A 22,078-nucleotide genomic window follows, 5' to 3' on the forward strand; every position below is an offset into this window, starting at 1 on the left:
CAGAAAGGGCCAGAATGTGGCCTGGGGACCCGCCTTTGGCCACTGGAGCTTGGGTTCTACAGACTGCATTGTTTGCAAAACATGTTGTGTTTCTCAGACTTCTTTCTCTTCCAGTAGAGTTTATATTTGCAATACCTGGATGTATCCTAGGGAGTTCACTCACCTCCTACACTAGTAAGAATCTGCTGGACTGGTGGTTGAGTCAGCCTGCGAGGTGGAAGCCATACCTTGAGCCCAGAAAGTGTGCTGGGTGACCGAGAGCCAGGCGCTGTGCTCAGGAGCACCCCAGGAGTGGGAGTAACCACCAGGCCCACAAGAATGTGAAACGGGAGCTGGGGTTTATAGAGCACAGTGTGTATCACTTCCATTGTTGAGCTCTTTACAAAACTGTTCATCAGAACTGCTTTTAAAGTAGGCATTTTCCCTGAATTTTACAGGCCAGGGCACTTTGACTTGTGTCCATTTTAAAGGCAAGGACATTTCTTCAAACACAGTGTTGAGGTCATCGAGCTTTGCTGTTTTTGAGAAAATTGTTCGTTCAGCAAGAGTCATTCAGCCCTGGGCAATAACAGGAGTTAAGGGGACAGCCAGGAGCAAAGTCACAGTTCCTTGTCCTGTGGAGTTTGTTTAGCAGAGAAGGCCAGTAGACCATAAGTACGCCTGGTGCTAGGTGTGAGAAGGGTAAGAATTAAAGAAGTTAGTTTACAGTTTTAAATAGCATGCTCAGAAAGTGTGTGTGTGTGTGTGTGTGTGTGTGTGTCTGAGTGTGTCTGTGTGTTCAAGTTTAGTAAAAAGTCAAGTCACTACTGCCACTTCTGCTTAAAACTTTACTTCTCTTTATTACTCTCATAAAATGCTTATATTTGTAGCTTCTCCTGTCAGGGGTTTTTCTGCCTCTCCAGATGACTCATTTTATGTTACTCCCTTCTGCTTTACTCCAGTTCTATCAAGCCACTGATTGTCTTGGAAATCCCATGTCCTTCTGTCTTTGTGGGAGCCCTGTCCTCGGTGACCACCACTCCCAGCTTATCTGGGTGTTGTTCTGCACATGGCCACCCTCCGCAGGCCCAGCTCTATTCCCGCAGCTCTGAGGTTCATCTCACCCTGTAGGGGCGTTGTCTATGGGCAGGCCTCTCTCTACCAGTGGACAGCTGCTTCCTTAGCCAAGGACTATTCTCTTGGTCATTCTTGGACAACGTGAGAAGATGCAAGGTTCATAGACCATCAGGTAGGTAAGAAGGAAGGGTGGAGAAAGAGGAAGATGAGCCAGGAAGGAAAGAAATTTAAGAAAGAAGGAAGATAAGGTAAATGGAAGGGAGGCAAGGATGGAAAAAAGAAAAGATAGAGGACATGAAGGAAGGACGAAATGACAGGTTTGGAATCGGTGTGACAAGGTCAGAATTGCACCTCCGAGCCTTGTTCAGGCATTGTGTGAGAGAACGCCTTGCTATTTAATCCTGGTATGCACCTGCCGGGCTTTAGCAGATTCTCGGAAGTTTCATTCTCTTGGGCAGTAAGACATGGACTTTCCCATGGCCCCAGGATTGAGCTCTGCTAACTGTGAAGAAGTTGGTGCTGATGGAAGATGCATGGACACATTGCTGCACTGTGCCCCAGCCCCAGTAGCGTGAAGAATCGTGAGCGCCCTTGTTGACAATGCTACTCACAGCTTTGCCGTCCGCTGGGTCCGCACCACTGACAGTTGCTTCATGCTTTTCATGCCTGCCGCCTCGGTAGTAGTGGGAGTGCGAATGCATGAGTTTGTGCAGACACAGCGTGATGGGTTGGCCCGGGTTCCCTTCAGCCTTAGAACCTGGGAAATGCTGCTCTCTTCCAGGCTCGCAGAGCCCATATGGGACATTCTCATGATTGAGAGAACTTGGTACAATATAGGCGGTGCGCGTTTGCCTCCGCTGTTCAGAAAGAGAATGATGCATTATGGGAAACATAAGCCTGTGGTGAGCATCCCTGCCCCACCCCCTGTCCCAACGCAAGGGCCACCGACGCGGAACGCCGTTGATCACAGTCCACACCCCAGCGGGGCTGGTGATTCACTGAAGGCTCTATACCCCTCTCACAGCAGAAGAACAACACTTTGCGAAACTGAATCTCCAAAAGGAAAATCAGCCCACATAAAATGTTTGAAGTTTTGAAATAATCAAAGGGGAAAAAAGATTAGGATTGATTAATTTTTGTCTTGGATGTGGGTTCAAGGCAGTTTTTTTTTTTTTTTTTTTGTTTTTGTTTTTTGCCTTGTGGTCTCTCAGGATACGGGTGCTCTGAATGGCAGCCAGATACTACGTTATTTTTGTTTTTTTAATTTGATTCCAGGGCCCCGAGTCTGTATTTAATGTTTCAGTGAGCAAAAATAGTTATGTTTGGCTCCAACGCAAGATTGATAGAAGTGATTTTCAGATGTGGAATCAAAACAGAGTGAAAAAATGTCACGTTTAAATAAAATGCAGTACTTGCAGGCATCATGTGGCCTCCTAATAAATGAATTCCAGGAGCCAAGTTGACAGGTTTTGAAGGAGAATTTCTTTCAAAAATTTGAGGTAATTCATTTTTATGATTAACTGTGGTAGAACAATTACTAGAGAATGTTTAAGTGAGAGGAAGAGAAGCTTTGAGGTGTTTGTAGATAACATTTGCTGCTTTCGTTTCTCGCCTTCATCTCCCAGAAGCTATGAAGCTGTGGGGGCTGCAGACTGGCTGAAGTGCCCCGGCTCGGGCTGCTCTTCCATGTCTCGGGCACAGTCACAGGGAGGGCAGCGGGCAGGAGCTGACGGGTCTGGCACGGGCCTCGGTGTGTGAGGCTGTGTGTGAGTGAGCCTGTCTGACCGGGCGGGCTGCTGACCTGCTGATAGCTCCCTTTCTGTGTGTGAAAGCTGAGACAGGATGAGAGACAAAGGACTGCGGAACACCTAGCCTGGGATGCTGTGTGTGGTAACTGTTGCAAAACGGCAGTGCCAGCCAGAGCAGCCTGGGCTGGTGGGCACCGCGTGCCTGTCATAAGCTCTGTGCTGCACAAGGGGAGGGTTTGTGAAGAAGCCTCCCTGTGGGCCCAAAGACCTGGTAATCCAGAAAGAAGATTGATGAAACATTGGCAGAAGAGGACAGGCCAGCTCTGTCCTCTGCGAGGATGGACACAGCGTCCTTCCAACCTTGTAGTTAGGTTCCTGTGGCACAGCCAGTAAGTATCTATCGAGGAAACTGAGTGGAAGAGAAAAGTAGTCCAGAAAAGACCTGTGTGTTTTGTCATGATTCTTAAAAAAAAAATGGAATCAGTGGATATGGATGTGTCCTGAAGAACTGGCTCACGAGCCACTGTGGGGCTGGGAAGTGAGCCCTCTGCGAGCAGAGAACCAGGAGACCTGGGATGCAGATGGATTGAGGCCGTCGGCTGGAGAATCCCTGCAATGTGGGAAGACCAGACGAGTCTCTTGTTTTGTTGAGGCTCCCCTTGCCTGACTTGAGGGGACCGTGCATGACAGAGGCAGTGCTTTATTCAAAGTCCAGTGATTTCAAGTCAGTCTGATTGAGAATCTACCTCCAAGGTGACAGGTAAAATAGACTTTGATGTCCCCAAAGTAACTATTTCTAAATAGGGACCTTAAATCGCTAGAATGTTGAGATTTAAGTGTTCTTCATTTTGTGTTCTCTTTAGACGCAGTTGTAAATTTCTGTGCCTCTGGGGTTTGTCTGTAAAATGGGAAGTGACAATGGTGTCTGCTCCATAGACGCGTTGGGAAGCTGGACAGTGCCGGCCTTGTCAGGAGGACCGAGTGCACTAGAGCTGCTGTCGTGAGCAGGAGTGCTGTTCTTGGGAACATGCAAGCTTTTAGACTTAGATCTGCTGCCTCCAAGCCTACATAGTGCCTGTTATATTTTATGAAGATATCATGGGCAAAAATACAGTTTTAGATTATATTAACACATTTTTCTAACATGACCTAATAAAAACAATCTGTCATCCACTATGTGTAAATGCTTGTTGTGCAGTTTCTGCTTTAATCCTCAATGCAAATACGACATTAGGCATGTCACTGCACCTTTCTTTCTTTTTTTAAAATTTATTACAGGGTCTACAGGGTACAGGGTCTACAGGGCCTCACTATGTAGATCAGACTCGTACCGATTCTCCTGTTTTCAGCCTCCCAAATGCTGGGATTATAGGCATGCACCACCATGTCAGTCTCAATCACCATCTCAGTGTGCCCCAGGGGCAGGGCCAGCAGGGCATGGTGGGGATTGAACCCCAGCCGCTGCACTCTACCTAAGCAGGCGTTTTAGTCTGCTGAGCTACTTGACCTGGCCTCCTCCTCCTCTTCTTCCTCCTCTTCCCTCCTCTTCTTTCTCCTCCTCCTTTTAAAAAATGTATTTGGCTGTTACAGGGTCTCTCTATGCAGCTTGGACTCATAGTGATCCTCCTGCTTTCAGCCTCCCCAGGGCTGGGATTACAGGTAATGCCACCATGCCTGGGGCAGGACTGGCACGGCATGTGGTACAGGGATTGAACCTCAGCGGTCCCTGCGCTTGCCCAAGCAGCTTTTTCAGTCCACTGGGCTACCTCACTGGCCCAAGTTTTAATTCTTTTTGTGCTCACTTTCCTTTTGCACTGTGGCTGGCCCTTCCAAAGATCTGACACATGCACAATGTGCCACATTTTATGTCCTAGGTGGTGGGCTTCTTTCTGGGCAAGGAGAAATGACAGCTAAACATGTGCAGGTTGTTTTATAAACTCAGTGTCAGGAACTGAGCTGCTTGCAGCTGAATTGCCCCATAAATGTCAGTGATGGCCGTCAGCGAATGCTCTACCATCACACCAAGTGTCCAGTGAGACTCTTGGTCCCTGCTCTGGGAGAGCTGCATGGAAAGGGGTATGTGTGTATGTGTGTGTGTGGGTGTGCAATTGTTTGCATGTAATTTTCACAAATGTATATGGATAACCCTTCAGCCTGCTTCCTGCCTACCTCTGCAGTCAACTTCTTGTTTTTATCCCTAATATAACTTAATAATTGTTGTAGATAATGACTTGCAATTCTTTAATGAGCTGAATTTTTTTAGACTTCTGGGCTCCTGAACCAAATATCCATTTTTTTTTTTTTTTTGGTCTGCCTGATGAACTCCCATATATGCTTCAGAACTTGGTCAGTCCTGTGCAGATTTGAAGTCCTGACTTTCCCGTACTCCAGTGAATGCCATTTTCTCTGGTGGTTGCTCTTGGACTTATGCATACCTCCGTTGTTGACTCTACAGTCCTGCAGTGGAATTACTTCTGGGCAAGGAGTCAGTGTGGCTTAGTGCTCAAGATCTAAGTCTTCAGAGTAGGAAAAACCTAAGCTTGAGTTCCCGGTCTGCCACTACCTAGTTTTCAAAACTCAGACAAATGACTCTGACTTTCTTGGTTTGCTTTGTCCTGTGTAGAAGGTGGAGAATTTTGCATCTTCCCATGCATGGCACCAAGGAGATGAAGAACAGGAAGCAGCCAGCGCAGTGCCCAGCTCCCGGCTGAGCGTACAGGAAAGTGGGGCGGCTATTGGGATCTCTGCGGCGCGTGGGGCTGTGCTGTCCTGTTCCTCCTGCTTGAGGCCCTAGACCTTGTCCTGGTCATTCTGTATCTCTAGCTGCTGGCACAGATGCCCACCCTGAGCCTAGTGACTTCCATACAGCTCAGATCCAGGGAATCATTTTTGCAAACCCGCAGTGTGTGGCTGGCAATTTCATGTCACGTTCATCCTTCAATTAAAGTCATTCCTTTTATCTTAATTTTTGGCATGTTTTCCTTTAAAGGGGCTGTTTTCCTTTATAGACATCTGACATCATATATCTTGACTATGTAAAGTCATCTGAAATTTGGGATTTACTTATTTTATGTTCAACAGCAAGGTACAGCCTTGCTTTGATTGGCTTAGGCAATTAAGGACTTACAATTATTACCTATCCTCCTATATAGCATCCTGCAAAATTGATCTAAATACAGAGAAAGCTTTTATAGCGCGAGGGCCAGGTAGTAGCTGCACATGTTTTTCCTGCCACTAACATTCACCAGTAACAAGTGAACATTACAACATGGTTTGATGTTATAATTCTTTGAATCCACAAGGGTGGTCAGCTCTTACCTGGGCCTAGTAGTGGTCAGTGAGTAACAAAGTAGACAGTGGCTAAATCAAACAGATCTTTCTCCAAATTCTGGCTACACGATTTCCGAGCGGTTGGGACTTTAGGCTAGTTCTTGCATTTCCTTGTGGGACTCAGTGTCCTAATTTAAGAAAAAGAACAAAAACTAAAGCTAAAGTTGGTGTCAGCCTCATCCATCATACGAAGATTGGAAGACTTGACATATGTTTAACTCATTACAGGTTCAGCATGTGGTAAATCCTCAATTAAGAATTGTTGATCGGGACAACAATTCAAGTTAATGAGACAGTTTAGGGTAGCTGAAAGAGCATTGGGGTCTTGGTGATACGAGGGTTGAGAAATCAGATGCATTTGTAAATGTATGTGCCACTAGCAACCTGCTCAGTAGTATAAAAATAACATAGTCTATTTTTCACTCCTTTGCATTCTTTACCTCGTGAAGAAACGTGTCTCTGGATAGCCACACAGTGGTGACCTAGTGTGGTAAGGCAGCTAAAATCAGTGTTGTACTCACATAAAAGCATGTCCTTTTGGAGTGAACCTTGGACAAAGTGCAGATGAGTATAATTAGTTTTTGTCTATATCTTTATTTTTCTTCTCCCCTGGGAAGGAAAATCTTCATCATGTGCATGTACCTGCTGCAGAATTCCCCTACAGATCTTTGAATAAAGCCTGTAGCTTTTTCCTGGAAGGGGCCAAGGGGTGCCACCAGATGTTAATCATCCGTCCTAAAAGGTGTCATTGAACAGCAGGGGAAATATGTTAGTCTGTGCATTAATGGGAAAGAGATTATTCTCAAATATTTCAAAACCCCAACGACCCTCTTCAAGGACCTTCCTTTTTTTCTCTTCCTCTTTTTCTTTCGCATTTGTTGAGAAGGTGCCATACCTTTCCGAGTTTTAGAAATGCACCTTTCAGGGCAGTGCAAGAAGCCTAATGTGAGAAAATAAAAGGCTGAACTATGAATGCACAGTTGGTGTGGGTGCTGCCAAGCCCTGCCACAATTCCCCTTTCCTCTAAGAATGGGCCTGGTAGGTGGCCAAAGCAAGGTTGAGGCGTGCTCAGAAGTCATTGTCAATGCTGAATGGTCGGGGGGTAGAAAATGCCCAAATGACTGCATGAAGAGAAAAAAGAAGGAAAAGGAAAGTGAAACAGGAGGGGTGGCAGAAGGATGGAATGGTGTGGCCGTGTGGTGACTCCCCTGGAACTGCCTTCAGTGAGTGAAATGAATGTTCAGGAGCATTTGGACTGAAATAAAGATCTTCCGTTCCATTCCCAGCGGGGCAGAAAATGGGCTCTAATTCTTTGGTTCTTCCTGCTTTCCCCATGGATGGCAGGACCTCTCACCTCTTTGTGAGGAGGCTCTCACTTGTTTGTCCTGGACCAGGGGCAGCTGTGTCACATGCCTGGAGACTTCAGGTGCCTCAAAGAAACAAAAGCACATGTTCAGGACCACGAAGGAGAGGCAGCTCCAGCAGAGGCCAGGGACACCCCTCGGCCTGTGTGTAGTCAGCTGGAAGGAGGCAGGAAGGAGCTGGCTGCAGGGAGGGTGCTGGGGAGTCACAGAGAGGTACTCACTGAGGGGGAGCAAAGGTGTTCCACTTGGCTTCCTTGATAGTAGGTGGGCTTTCATTGCTGGTGCTGGTACAGGGAGTGAAGAGTGGGGAAGAAATGTGCATTCCCACACTTTCTTGGCTTTGCCTGGACAGAAGAGATAGGAAGACTTACTGGCACATGAGAGATGAGGAGGCCATTACAGCCCACATTGTGCTGGGCCTGAAGCCGAAGCCTAGTTTCTGCATTACAGCTACTCCACAAGTATTTTGCAGCCATTTATTTATAAAACTCAGGTGTCAGCTTCCTCAGGGAGGGTTGCCTTTTGCTTTCTAAATCCAGACAAAAATGCTCCCTTGCCTTTGGCCCTCCTTTTCTCTTGCTCTATTGTAGTCTCCATGACAACTTTACAGGCTTCTTAGCATATGAGTGATCTGTCTTCTGCCTTATGCAGTGAGCTTCTAGAGGCACGGCCAACTCCTGACTCCTCCCTGGATTCCCATCTCTCAGCACCTCGCCTGGCATGTAGGAAACACTTGGCAAGTTTCCCAGGCACCAATTTGTTTACATGGTTTACACAGATACAGATGACCTGTTTCTTACTCAAGTGCTTGGGACCGGAAGTGTTTCCAATGATAAACTTTTTCTGATTTGGGAATATTTACCATAGACTTCGTTGGTAATCTGATGTGAAATCCAAAATGCTACAAAATTCTAAACTTTCTGAGTCTATTTCAGAGCATTTTGAATTTTGGATTTTCAGATTAGGAAAGCAAAACCTGTGTGTCATTTGAAGTGAACTTGTACTCCTGGGCTCCACAAGTAGCCTGGTTGGCTTTTCTAGGTCATGGTGCCCAAAGGGTTCAATCTTCCATATGAAGGAAACCTGGCAATTCTTTAGATTTGAATCCTTGTGGTTAGAACAAAAGGAAAGCAATTTGCTGGTGGTGCTGGCGGGCGATGGCACCTGAAGTCCACCTGTGGATGGCAGGGTCGTCTTCTCAGGGCATTCCTTGCTACCTGGCGCAGGCTCTTTATGGCAGGAACTGAGCCACAATAGCATTGGGAAGGAAATATGCTGCTTTAAAAAAATCTTGAAATATAGCCTAAAACCAAATTAGAATAGGCCTTTGGATTCTCTGAGCCATTTTAGTCTTTCATTAGTGCTGATAATTAGCAGAATTTAGGACGAGCATTTAAATTATGGCTTAGACAACAAAACATCTCTAGGAATGAAATTACCATTCCACTTACATTTTCTGTGAGATTTTGAAATCACTTAAGTAAAAATGGAGCCAGGAATGCTCTGATGCTGGAGGCCCTGAGAACCAAACCCCGAGTGGATCATGGGATGACGACCAAGGTCACAATTGTGCTGCCTGTTACCACAGACCCTTCTGCAGCCAATCAGAGTTATGAGTCACTTTTATATCAGTAGAATCTTAGCAAATTAGAAGGGACCAGAAAATCATGTAATATGACCTCTTCAGCTTGTGCATGGGAATTGTGAGGGGCTGCATTTGATGGTTCTGGCAGATCTATTGTGCCCCGTAAGGAGGCTGAGGATGGGAGATTTGATACAGGGGACTTCGATGTGGCCCCATTGACCCCACGTCCTCCCCTGTGTGACTTGTATTTGTTCAGCTCTTCCTTCTCTGACCTTTAACTATCCCCCACCCTCTTTTCTGCCTTTCCCCAGTCACCCTCTGTCCTTCTGATTGATGTCAGTACTTATTATCTCAGTTACTTTCTCATTACTGAGAAGCAGTGCCCAATACCTACAGCTCTAAGGAGGAAAGGTTTATTCTGAATCTTAGTCTTGTAGAGGTTTCAGGCTGTAGTTGGCTGGCCCCAAGGCAGGGCAGCACGGCAGAGGGGTATCATAAAGGAAACACAGTTTATGGCATGGAGGTGGAGAGCAGAGAGAAATCAAGGGAAGAGGAGGGATTCACAGATGTTCCCAGGCCACACCCCCAGGGACCCACCCCTCCCACTGGGCTTCATCACACGTAGCTATGAGCTCATCAGTGAGCTAATCCACTGATGGCTGTCATACCCCTATGATATCATACCCCAGCCCCCTCCCCCAAACCACACCTGTAAGGGCATCAAGCTTTCGGGGACATCAAGACATAAATTATAACATTAATTGTGCCAGTTAGTTTTAATGGTCAGCTTGTCTGAATTTAGAGACTTCTGGGGAAGTGATTAGCTCCTGGGGAAGCTATATGTATCAGTGGTGGGACCTACTGATACATAGCACTGGCACTCACAGCTGAATGTTCCATCAGGACCTGGGGCTCAGCTGGAGGATCCTCAGGAGGGTGTGCCTCTCGCTGGCGCTGTTCCCCTTCCTCTTCAGGGGTGTGATGAGCTGAGCATTTTCGTTGCACCACACCTTCCACCATGTTGATTCTGCTGAGAAGCTAACCAGTCTTAGACCCCAGCCCTGCGAGCCTGGGCCCAAATGAGCCTCTCCTCTTTAAGCAGTGGAAAGCTGATCAATACACTAATCCCAGCCAGAGTATCACTTTCATGAATTCTGTGTTTTGTTCACGGCTGAACCCAAGCACTAGAAGTAGGGTCTGACCCCACATGCTTGTTAAGTGATTGAATGAAAAAATGCAGGGACAGATAGCAAATTTTGGTAGAGTAAAGCATTTTTTAAAAAATCAGTGTGAGTTATAAGATTGGTATATTAGTTTTCACTGCTGTAACCTGAGCTTTTAATCAATTCACTGATTAGGCACATACTTTAGAGTGTTTCTGTAATGTGGACACTATTCCAAGTACTAGGGAATTGCAGTAAGGAAACAGATTATCAACTTTATGAAAGAAAGCTTCCATTTTTGATATACTGAAGATGACAGATAAAGGCAATATATGAAGAAATGTGTACATTTGTATCTCTGTGGTTTTCTTTGGGGGGTGGGTGCTGGCACAGCCCACCTCCAGGGCGGGTCTGGTAAGGCAGGTGGAGGTGGGGTTTGAACCACGGTATCCTGCACCTGACTGCATTTGCATGAGCAGGCACTTAAACAACTGAGCTTACAAGGAAGGCCAACATTTTGGCCCTAACCTTCTAAGATCAATTAAGACTCAGGACATATGAGAACTTGTACTATAATGTCATGTACCTCGGTAGTGTCCCAAATTTTCTGATCAAGAAGATTATGAGGCCAAAGAGGAAAGTGATCGATGACGTAGAGTGTGCCTAAGGAGAGTCACATGGGGAAAAGACACTCTCTCAGGCTTTCACAGAGAGTACATTGGCCAAGTAATGGCCGTGACTCATCCACATGGCTGCACTGACAAAGGTTCTACAATCTGAGGTACGGGATCTCAAGATAAATCCTGAGGACATTTCACTGACCTTCTCAGACCAAAAAGCTACAACTCTTGTTGCATAGGTCCTGCTTTACCTTGGTCTTAATTATCCAGTAGAAAAGTATGAAGACGAAATATAGGAAATAAAGCCATGCTGTTTTGTTGAGCTGTGGGGGACTCAGGTCAATAATTTCTGACATTGCCAGTTAAACAGAAGACCCAATGCTATTATGGGCTACTGGACTCTTTTAGAATATTTTGCTGAGTTTACACACCTATAATATTCAATAACGGAACTTAGAAAAAATGAGGTATACCGATGAATGTCCATTTTGTATCTGTGTATTCCAAGTGGTTAGGATAGATATATAGTTGTATTCTCTTAATGAATAGAATGATTTGTTCTAATGGTGTTTGTAAATAGGATCACAAGTCCACTTCTTGTACAGCAATTAACCACTAAGAAGAATATATGCAGTGTATTATTTGTTGAAACTGTACTTCCAATTGGATTTGAAACTGTCTCATTGCTATCTGTTTATCAATAAAACTTTGAAAAAAAAAAAAAAACAAACAACTGAGCTAACCGGCAGGCCCCGCTCTCTGTGCATTTTTAGAAAGTAAGACTGAGGTAGAAGATTGAAGCGGAGATGAGAAGTATGGAGTTCAGTTTCATAGGGGGTGGCTAGAAATTCTCCCTGATGAATGCGTGAATATCTAATCAAGTGTTTGTGGAAAGGAGGGGATTCAAAATACGAGTTGTTTTCATACCCAAATGTATGAGTAACGTTTTTCTAATAATGCACATGTAACTTCAAACTCTGACCCAAGCAATCAAATTGAAGCCACAATCTGCATGAGCAAGTGCCTCGCTCTGTCCTGCCTCACCCTGCCCTGCTCCTCTCTGCAGTTAGGAGGACAGACAGCTGGTAGGGCTGATTGCAGAGAACTGCGAGTTGGACACTATGCAGCCCTGCCAAGCCCTTTTGTGACTTAGGGTTCAGCCCCTGAAGCCTGGCTGCTCTTCACTTAAGTCTCAGTCACCTCTTAAACTATGTCCCAGGCTCCATCAGTCTCTGCTCTCAGCCCAGGGCTTCCCTTTCCTAGCTGGAGCTGAGCATATTAACACCAGCCGTGTGTTCAAAGTACCCACCAGCCTCTGACCCTGAGCGGTAACTCAAGCACCCAGAATGCCTTTCTCCCTCTTGTGTGAGAGTGGGCAGGATAGAGAGGGTCTAGAGTACCACGCACGTGTGAAAAAGAAGCCAGCCTGGGTTCCTGCCCTGTGCCAGCAGTGGCAGTAATTGCAGGGCCATGAAACAGGATCACTGTCGCAGCTCATAAACGATGGGACGTTCTAATCAGATCTTAAACGTTATGCAGCGCTGAGTAATTATCGTTATTTTTGCCTTAAAATTAAACTGCCGTTATTAAATTTTTTATTAAATCTTTTTCCCCCTTTGGTAGTCATGCAAGATTGTTTCTGAGTTGGATGATGGGACCCTAGGTGGCTCATAGACACAGTCTTAGGACTTCGCTAGGACTTGTGGTGGAGCTGGAGCCAGAGTGGGGCAGCAGCTTTGCCCTGCTCTGGGCTGGCTGTGGCTTCTCCTCCTCTACTTTATCCTGAAACAGAGTCTAATTTCCTCTTTGTGTATCTCCTCCCTTATATCTCTACTTACAAAATGGGTGATGAAATAAGCTAAGTCTTTTGTTAGTCCCCAAACCAGTGAGAGGTGGTGGACTCTTTGGCCTGCCCAGGCCAGGAGGGCACACTGTCAGTCCTGGCCCACCTGGCCTGTGGCAAAGGATAGATTCAAGAGGGGCACCAGTGCCAGGCACGATGCCCTATTCTCTGTCGCTGCCTGAGCATTGGGTGAGATGGATGGCCTTGGTCGGAAGTGGGCTGTTGTTGTTAATAATGACAGTGATGGTCACAGTGAAAACTAGGCTGTGCTGCAATGTACCTGAGGCTGGAGCACCAAGACAAAGAGGACCACGAGGCCCCACCTGCAGGGAGCACTCAGGAGCCAGGGCACGCGGTGACAGCCGTGGCAGCACTGACAGCTGGACACTGGCTGCTGATGAGGGGAGGCAGCCGGCTAGGGGGTTCCATGCATGCTGCCTTGTCACAGAGCTCTACGGTAACTGCAGAGTTACTCCTGCTTTACAGATGACAGAAGAAAGGCCTCAGTTGTTTGGGTAACTCTCTCCTGCCAGTGCATCCACCCAGCTCCCAGCTGGCCCCCGCAGTCTGTGTCCCCGGTGCAGCTCTGGTGTTGCTGATAGGGGCTCCGTTTGCAGCAACTTCGATGGCGGGGCCGATGGATCTGTGTACATTCCCAGCGTGAACCATGCCTGCACCCGTACACTCCCTTGTGCCTGCATCTTTTCTGCATCCCTCCACTCAGTTCATGGGGCGACCATGGGAGCCCTTTCGTTTGGGCGGCTGTTGGTGATATCTAAGCTAACACTATTGGAGCTAATTATGTACAATTTAGCATTCCCCAAGCGCCGACAGTCCTCATTCAAACCAAGTGTGAACGTTTTTAAATTAGCTTTCACAGTTTGATTCACAAGCAGCAAATGCAAAACGGCACAGGATTAATTTTTCCTGCCGCCACCATGATGGGATAGCTGAAGGCGATCTCCGCTCATTTCCTGTAGTAGTCAGAAAGGAGCCGGGCAGTATGCTGAGGAAGTCGCGTTCTAGAAGAGACCTCAGCACTCTGGCTACCAAGAGGTCAGAGGCACAGACTACACACTGGCGGCATGGAGCAGGGTGTGAGGGTGAAAGATGCTGCAGTCTGAGGGTCTCGGGTTTGTGCGCTGCTCCCAACACTGCAGGCTGTGTGAGTCCAGGAGGGCTAATCATCCTTTCTGGGCCTCAGTTTGCATCCTTGTAAGATAAAAATAATCTTTCCAAATACGGGACAGACTCTGGTGAGGACAAACAGGTTGCTCCATGTGGTGTGCCCAGGCTGCCTCGCACAGTGGCGGGCTCTCTGTCAATGGGAGCTGTTGCAATTGGAGTTACCTTTGAATTTTGTTTTCTGTCTGAGGGTAGGGAGGCTTTTTTCTTAGCAATCATTTACTGAGCCCTTGTGCCAGGTGCTCTGACTGTCACTGGAGAAGAATAGTAAATCAAGGCCCTTCCATAAAGAAACTCCAGGATCAGAGCAGAAGTAGACACATAAAGAGCATCTTTTTTTTTTTTTTCCTTTTTATGTATTTCGTTGTTACAGGATCTCACTCCACAGCTCAGACTCATGATGATCCTCTTACTTTCAGCCTCCCCAGCGCTGGGATACAGGCATGCTTCACTGTGCCTGGACTCTGTGGCCGGCTCAGCCTGCCCTGGGGGTGGGGCTGGCATGGCATGTGGTGCAAAGATCAAACTATCATCCCTGAGCTTGCCTATGCAGGTGCTTTAGTCCCCTGAGCTATCTCACCAGCCCACAAAGAGAGCAGTGAGAACAGTACAGGTACAGAGAAAGGCAGCTTTCATACCACCTTGCAGGGGAGAAGAAAAGCAAAGGGGTGCAGGAATCAGCCAGGTGAAAGGGTTGGGAGGGGGTTGCAGGCAAGAAAATGAAGGGTCTGCTCTTTGTCCCGGGAAGCTGGGGCAAACTGCATGCACAAGGGCGTCAGTGCTGCCTTCCTTTCCCTACCCATCCCTGAGCATCAGGGCAGCACCTGCCTTCTAGGGCTGTTGTCAGGGTAAAATGAGATGCATCAAAGAATAGCGCCTGGAGTTATTATCACTATGCTCAGAATAATGTCCAGTGCAAAGTTCTAGGGTGCATCCTTCCAAGTGAACATTGCCTGGTGTGGAGCAGCACTCAAGACATGTCATCTCTGAAGAGCTTCTTAGGGCTTTTGTCGTGCAGTGCACACTTTAAATTGTCAAGAGGCTCTCTCTCTCTCTCTCTCTCTCTCTCTCTCTCTCTCTCTCTTTGGTAGGGGGAGGGTCTACAGGGTGCTCAGGATCTCACTACTAGGTTGGACTCACAGTGATCTGCCTGTTTACAGCCTCCCAAGAGCTGGGATTACAGGCACCCACCACCATGCCCAGTCTCAATTGCCATCTCAGCACGCCCCAGGATCGAACCCCTGGCCCATGTGCCTGCTTGCAGGTGCTTTAATCCCTGAGCTATTTGGCCAGCCTCAAGAGGGTTTCTTAATGCAGTGCTCCCTAAACCTATCTGACCTCTAAATGGTGGGGAACATTTCTTCTTAGTGAATCCCTGGTAAGAATCTGTTCTGGTGTCCTTTGTACTCTAACGTCTGTGCCATGCTGTCCTAGATACAACAGATAAGATATGGTTTCTTGTTCTAAGAGAACCTAATATAGTTCAGTCTAACAACGGGTCTGGTAAGGAAGAGGAGAGAGAATAGATAGCTTTCTCTTTTAGGGACACCTTATTTAGGACCTACACCATTCCTTGGCATTTGAATAAAAACCTTTGTTCAGAGGTTTTGGACCTTGAAATGTTAGAAGGACTCTACCTTTGTTTATTTAAATTAATGCATGGTATTCATGTTGCATTAAGTCTTTGATTTTACAGGCATGTATGCCCATGGGATACAAACATGGAAAATTTGGGCTGATGAGATAGCTCAGAGGACTGAGCGCCTGCTTAGCCAAGCACAGGGACTGGAGTTTGATCCCCAGCACCACATGCCATGCTGGCCCCATCCCCGAGTACACTGAGCTGGCCATGGACACTGGGTATGGTGGCTCATGCCTATAATCCCAGTGCTGGGGGGGCTGAAAACAGGAGGATCACTATGAGTCCAAGCTATGTAGTAAGACCCTGTACCAAATACATTAAAAAAAATAAAAAACATGAAAAATTTTCCAGTACCCAGAGAGATGTGCTATGGTTGGTTTGCCCAGTGCTAAAGCCAGTACTCAGGACCAGCTGGTTTGACAGAGAATGAAGGTAGCAGATTGGGTCAGGTGTGAACGCAGGATGTTCGCAGGCTGGAGAGAAAGGGAGCGGGTCTGGGTGTGTGGAGCTTAGATGAGATGCAGCACGTGGCGACTAGGATCACAGCCTCTGCGATCACACCATGCACACTGTCTCGGCTCTGCCCCAGCCAGCTGTGCAGCTTTCCGTAGGTCTCAGTAGTGGAAGCTGAGTTGGAGAGTTGTGGTCCCTTTTGGTAGCTGTGCTTGGAGCAGCACCCGGGCATTGCACAGCCTGTGTAGGTGCCGGCTGCCAGGTAGGATGCAGCCTTGACACTTGGTGGGCAAATTTGCCGGCATCTCTCAGGCTCTGTATCCCTTGCTCACTGGAACACTATCTGTAACTTTTGTTGTTCTTGTTGGAATTTAGTTCTTTATATAAAGGCCCTTGTAGAAACATAACAATTAAAACCAAAAAAAGGCGGGGGGGGGACAAAATTTTAAAAAGAAGAGAAGAAGAAAGGAAAAGGAGAGCAGTTAAAAGGTCGCACTGCTTCTCCCACTTCTCTTCAGCTTTCTCTCCAGGGTCCTTGTTTTCCTCCTTCACGGAGAAAGCGTCTAGCTTTTCAGCTACTTTTTCTGCATTATCTGTTTTGCCCAGTCCTTTCTTTTCTCTCTCCTCAATTTCTTTTCTTCATTCTTCAAACTTTATTTTAAATTTTTGTGCATTCTCAGCACTTATGAAGTGGATGGCAAGCAGCTCCGGCTTGGGATACTCATCGGCGAAGTCAGTGTGGGTATCCCAGACCCGGGCATGGTCACTGCCGGCATTTGGCTTCAGCTCCATCATAGGCACGATATAATGATTGGCGCAGATTTTCAGGGTCTTGTCCCTCCCCATGAGAAGGCGCATGGTCCCCTTATCCTTATGCTTCAGGAGCTTGACATCGCCGGTGCCTCGTTCCTTCCAATCTGAACTATCATTCTCTGAAGCAAATCGTAACAACTTTGCTCGCATTTTAAAAAGTTCCTCCTCATCTTCCTCTAGTGTTTTAATTTCTTGCTCAGGAAGAGAAACCATCGGTTTAAACTGGGGGTCATGGTTGGACTCGTTTGCATTCTCAGTGGAGGTAGCATGCTCCTCATGAGTATCCTTGGCGGCCGCCATGGGGGCGCGGCGGCAGCGGCTTGGCTAGCTCGGTCATTGCTGACTCCACGGCCTCTAGGTGGCTACTCCTTGCTCCTTTCCTCTGTGTCTGGGGACAGTGCCTCCTGCCTGCCTGCTCCTCCCTCCACCCTGCCACCAGAGCCCCGACCCCCTATTCATAACTATTGAGATGACTCAAAAGGCAGAGTGAGCTGGAGGTCTTTTTCCTGGAATAGAGCTCCTGTGTGTTGAAAGGCAGCCCTGTTTCCTAGCTGATGCCCTCCTCACCTGGCACACTCTGTACTTCCTCTTCCACCCTGTATAACCAGGGCAGTGACTTGTGAGGAACAGATGGCCCAGCGTATGCAAATATCACCATTCAGGCACAGGACTGACCCTCACTAGATGGCAGCCCTTATGACTAGCCAAATAGACCTTGCATCTGCAGCCTCCCAAGCCCCCAAGCAAATGGGGAGGGTCTCCCCCATAGCCTAGCAGATGGCCACAGAGCCTGAGTTGAGATGGTGGCTGTGACAATCAATAATGGTGGCCACCTGATCAATTCAAAGGCAGTACATCTGAGAGACTTCACAGGCTGTGACACATCACCACAACAGGTTCCCTGAGCCACACAGCTAGATGGGTCTTCCCTGCTCCTCCCTTACTACATCTAGGGTGCATATTTTCCAATGCATAACTCACAAAGATTGACAAAAGGCACGTGCTTTTGAATGTAACCCAGAAAGAGGAACTTGGGTGCAAGCTTTGGTTGATGTTAGTTCAGTCTCGGGACTTCCAGAGCTTGGCGGTGCTTGCTACTGTCCCATGCTTCCTTTTCCTGACGAAGTGCTTAGGCTGTGACATCTAAATGGGGTTGCGTTTTCTTTCCTATTTGCAGATGAGTGGACCCAGGATCAGCCTGCAGGAATGTCTGCTTCATAAATTCCCTCGTGGAGGGCACCACGAGTTAGAATCCAACCGATCCTAGACATTTTTAGGTCTCTGCTGTGCTTGCAAGCCTTCAGAGCTCTAGTGCCGTGGCCTTGATGGCACTTGAGAATTAAGTACTGCTGCAGAATGACCTTTTGATGGCTCAAACACTACAACCTTTGTTCAGTGCTTAGCTTTGTGTTGCCAAATAGTGTTGTGTCACAACAACAATGATGTTGTAAAGATTAAAATATGGGGTCACATCTTAGTTTTTTTATTTAATACACAATGCAAATTATAATCCTTAACCCTTAAGAATAATGTGAATGATTTTGGAGTACATTATGTTGAGTACAGTAAACCAGTACAAAAATACAGATGCCAAAAAGACAAATGCCACCTACAAAGATTGACCTCATAGAAATAGAAAAGAAGGCTGTTACCAGTGACTAGGGCTTTCAGGGGAAGGCAGGGAAAGGGTGGTGAGCTGGTGAGCAGTGCGTGGAAAGTCACAGATAATGAGAATTAGTTCTAATATCTTATGGCACAGTAAGGTAATTAGAGTTATCAATAATATATTGTATATTCTGAATAGCTAGAAGAGAGGATTTTGAACACCATATTAAAATAAAATGATAAATGATGCAATAGATATGCCAATTACTCAGATTTAATCATTAGACATTCTATGTATATATTGAAACATCACATTGTACCCCATAAATATGTAGAAGTATTACATGTAAATAAGGAACAATAAATAGCTGGGGATAGAGGCTCAGTGGCATAAGCACCTACCTGGCAAGTATGAGGTCCTGTGATTCTTCAATATCAAAAACAAAAAGAAAAACAAAACACATCAAAAAACAAATAGAATTGCGGAAAGGTAACTCCACCAAGATAATATAGCTTCTATTTAGAATTTTAAAAGTTCCTACACATCTAACGTCTCCTTTGTTCCTTTCAGTAACTGTAACTGTTAAGATTGGGAGCTACCATGATATTGGTGACCCATCTCTCTGGGTGTGCTTGGTGGGCCACGGAGGAGGGTCCTGGGGACTGCGTCTGGTCCCTGGCACCCTCCTTTCTGACCCCCCTAAACTAAGCAGATTTTCCCCACCACACCTTCCTGCCTTAATGTTTCTGGCTTGCCCCAGTAAACCACGGCAAGAATCCTCTGAAACTGTGATCCAAACTGAATCTCTCTTCCTTTATGTTGTGGGTGCTAGGCACTGTGTCCATCAACAGGAAGGCTTTCTAAAACAGCAACCTTAGGAAGTATGATTTCTCAGTAACATTATAGAGCTGACATGTACTAGGACCCTGAGGTTATTGGACAGGGCCATGATTAGTACACAAATCTATGGACTTCAGAGCACAAAAGTAATAATAAGAACTGTAGCTTTTTTTTCGATCATATCCAGAACAATAATTCTATGAAGAATTAAAGACTTAGCTGGCCCTGTAGCCTGCTGTTTCCCAATGCTAAGCAGAAAGTGTGTGGTGAATTCTTGACTTATAAACGGGTTCCTTTCTGGGAGAATATTTGTAAGTCAGATTGATTGTAAGTCTGAAAAAGTGCATCTTACACTGTCCTGTATTGCTGGCTTCCCTGGTGGAGCAGCCTTTCACTGGTCCTTGTTTTGTCCTTGTTCTTTAGAATGGTGCCAGTAGTTGAACATTACATGTTATAAGGGCGAGCAACATCTACCATGTTTTCTCCTTGGACCAGCATCTCAATTATTTTCACTTTTGTTTCCATGGTTATTGCTTTGCTCTTCCTTGCAGTTCATTCCACATCACCACTGCTTGTCCTCTGGCTTCCAGACATCCTGGGATCTGACGGAGCACTGTACTACTGTACACTGCCGCCCTGTGCTGGGGGCACACAGCAGCACAGCTGTGACAGTGTCTGACAGGCACGTGAGCTACTTCTGCCGTTTGTTCCCATCTATGCTTGTTCGTAATATGAACTCTCTCAGTAGATGTGAGAGTGCAAGGCTCAACTGTTCCTAAATTGGGGACTTACTGGGCCGTCTTTAACCATTTGCTTCTATAAAGTTATATTAGATGTCAGCTTATTTCCCAGTTTTGAATAGAAACATTAAGCAAATCCCTGAGTTGTCCATCCAGATGTTTGGCTTCGGGCTACCACAATATTGAGAATGCTGAGAGCAGGAAGGAAACTGAGATGGGAAGGCCAGGCAGGTATTATATCCATCCATCTGTATGTGTATCCAAACATGCTTGTGTAATCCCCCAACTGTGATCTAAATGAGTTAGGGGTCTCTGTGTTCCTGAGTGTGCCACAGATTTAGGTTTTCTCCAGTAGGATTCAATCTTTCTTTACTGAGATGCATGACATGAAAGTGAGAAAGGGGAATGGAGAGGTGGGGGGAAGATAAGAAACTATAAAAAGATGGACTGCGCAGTAGGCAGCGCTGGCGTTGTGGGTCCTCACAGCAGCGCTGGCCTGGTGGGGATGAGCTTCACTCATTCCTCAATCACTGGGTGGCCCAAGTAGCCCTCAGTGCTGGCACCCTCCACAGGCCCTGCTGTAGGCACTGGAGGTGCAGTAGTGCCCAAATGTTCTCGACCAGCCTGGGTTTACTTTGTGGCAGGGAGATGCACATTAAGCCAAATCAACGTAGAAATTATAGAACCCATTAGAAAGCTTCACAGAGAGCACCATAGTAGGGATGGTGAGCAGGGCCTGTGGGAGGAAGGTGATTTTGTCATTTGAATAGAGGAACTAGGACAACGACAGTGTGACAGATGCTTGGGTAGGTTGCAGGAGCCTGTGGTTGCAAGAGAGGAGCCCGTGGCTTGTGGCAGGGGGCGGCTGCATGGGTGAGACGTGTGAGTTACAGGCGGGGACAGTTGGTGCTTGCTGAGTGCCTGCGTAGGTGACGGGCCCTGACCCTGAACGTGAGGAGCTGGAGATCAAGAGTGGCTGAGCTACAAGTCCACTTATCAGCACTGCCCTGGGCTGATGAGGGAGTGGAGAAGGCCGCCTCCCCGATGGCACTCACACCTCCACGTGTGCTGGTGGGTGCTGGCAAGAAGTCTGGCTTCTTATCTGTGAAGTGGGAAAGTGAAATCAGTTTGCTTACTAACTGCGTATATCAATAACAAAAGCTAACGGCTTGGGCTCCTAGCATGGAGGAGTGACCTCTGGAGGCCGGTGACTGGCAGAGTAAGGTTGCAGTTAGGAGCCCAGTTCAGAGGCCCGATCTCTGTGCATCCTTACAGCTGTAGCACTTAGCATGGGCAGATTCCTAAGCTGCTCCATGACTCTTGGCAAGAGGGAAGCGGGGTTAGGACCTGCCCACAAGCCTCCTGTGTGAGGTAGCTCAGTTAATCTGGAAGCGCGTGGAACCAAGCCTGACACACAGAAGCACTGTTCAGTGGTGGTGTGCAGCTCTGGAGGTTCTACTGAGGACCCTGAGGCCATTAGCAGATTTGAGCTTTATGATACCTATTTCCAGTGTGCTTAATAAAAAAAAAAAATTCAGTGTTTTCTGAATCCAAATTTTGCCTAAGTGCTCAACAGTGTCAGTTAAACCAAATCCTTCTGTTGGGTCCTCTATTTGCTCATTCCGTGCAATCAGAGAGTGTCTCTTTAATTTCCTTTTGGATTAGTCATGTTTACCAACAGCTCTAAAAATACATTCAAGCTTTCAGAAAGGAAAGGACAATAGGAATAACAAGGTATTAGAGGTTGCATAAACTCGTCTTACTTGAAGTTAATGTGGAAAATGTGGAGAAGGAAATAATAAGGGGAAATTTGGGAAATTGGGCGATGATGTTTAACCAAAATGACACTCGCATCTCTGAATGTAAATGCACAAGTGTGTGAAAGCCGTGCCGGCTGCCTCCCAGCCCGAGGTTTCATCGCATCATAATGTGGTGATGAGGTATTTCTTTGCTTTTTTAGTTTTTCCACTTGCAGATGCCAACAATGATTATTTGTAATTTCAGAAATAAAGATGCTCAAAAGCAACATCTGTGATTCCATATTTTTCTGTGGGATTCAAAATGCATGTCTTATTCCTCTTTGTAACCAG

General features: G+C 46.6%; 1 protein-coding gene and 1 pseudogene across 4 annotated transcripts in view; one reads left to right on the forward strand and one right to left on the reverse strand.

Moving 5' to 3' along the window:
• The window catches only part of Dab1 (DAB1, reelin adaptor protein), a 412,667-nt gene that overhangs the window by 70,940 nt on the left and 319,649 nt on the right, over positions 1–22,078 (forward strand). The window lies entirely within an intron of this gene.
• On the reverse strand, positions 15,982–17,171 carry LOC101568223 (annotated as a pseudogene).

Source organism: Octodon degus, unplaced genomic scaffold (genome assembly GCF_000260255.1).
Source record: "Octodon degus isolate 3935 unplaced genomic scaffold, OctDeg1.0 scaffold00156, whole genome shotgun sequence".
NCBI lineage: Eukaryota > Metazoa > Chordata > Mammalia > Rodentia > Octodontidae > Octodon > Octodon degus.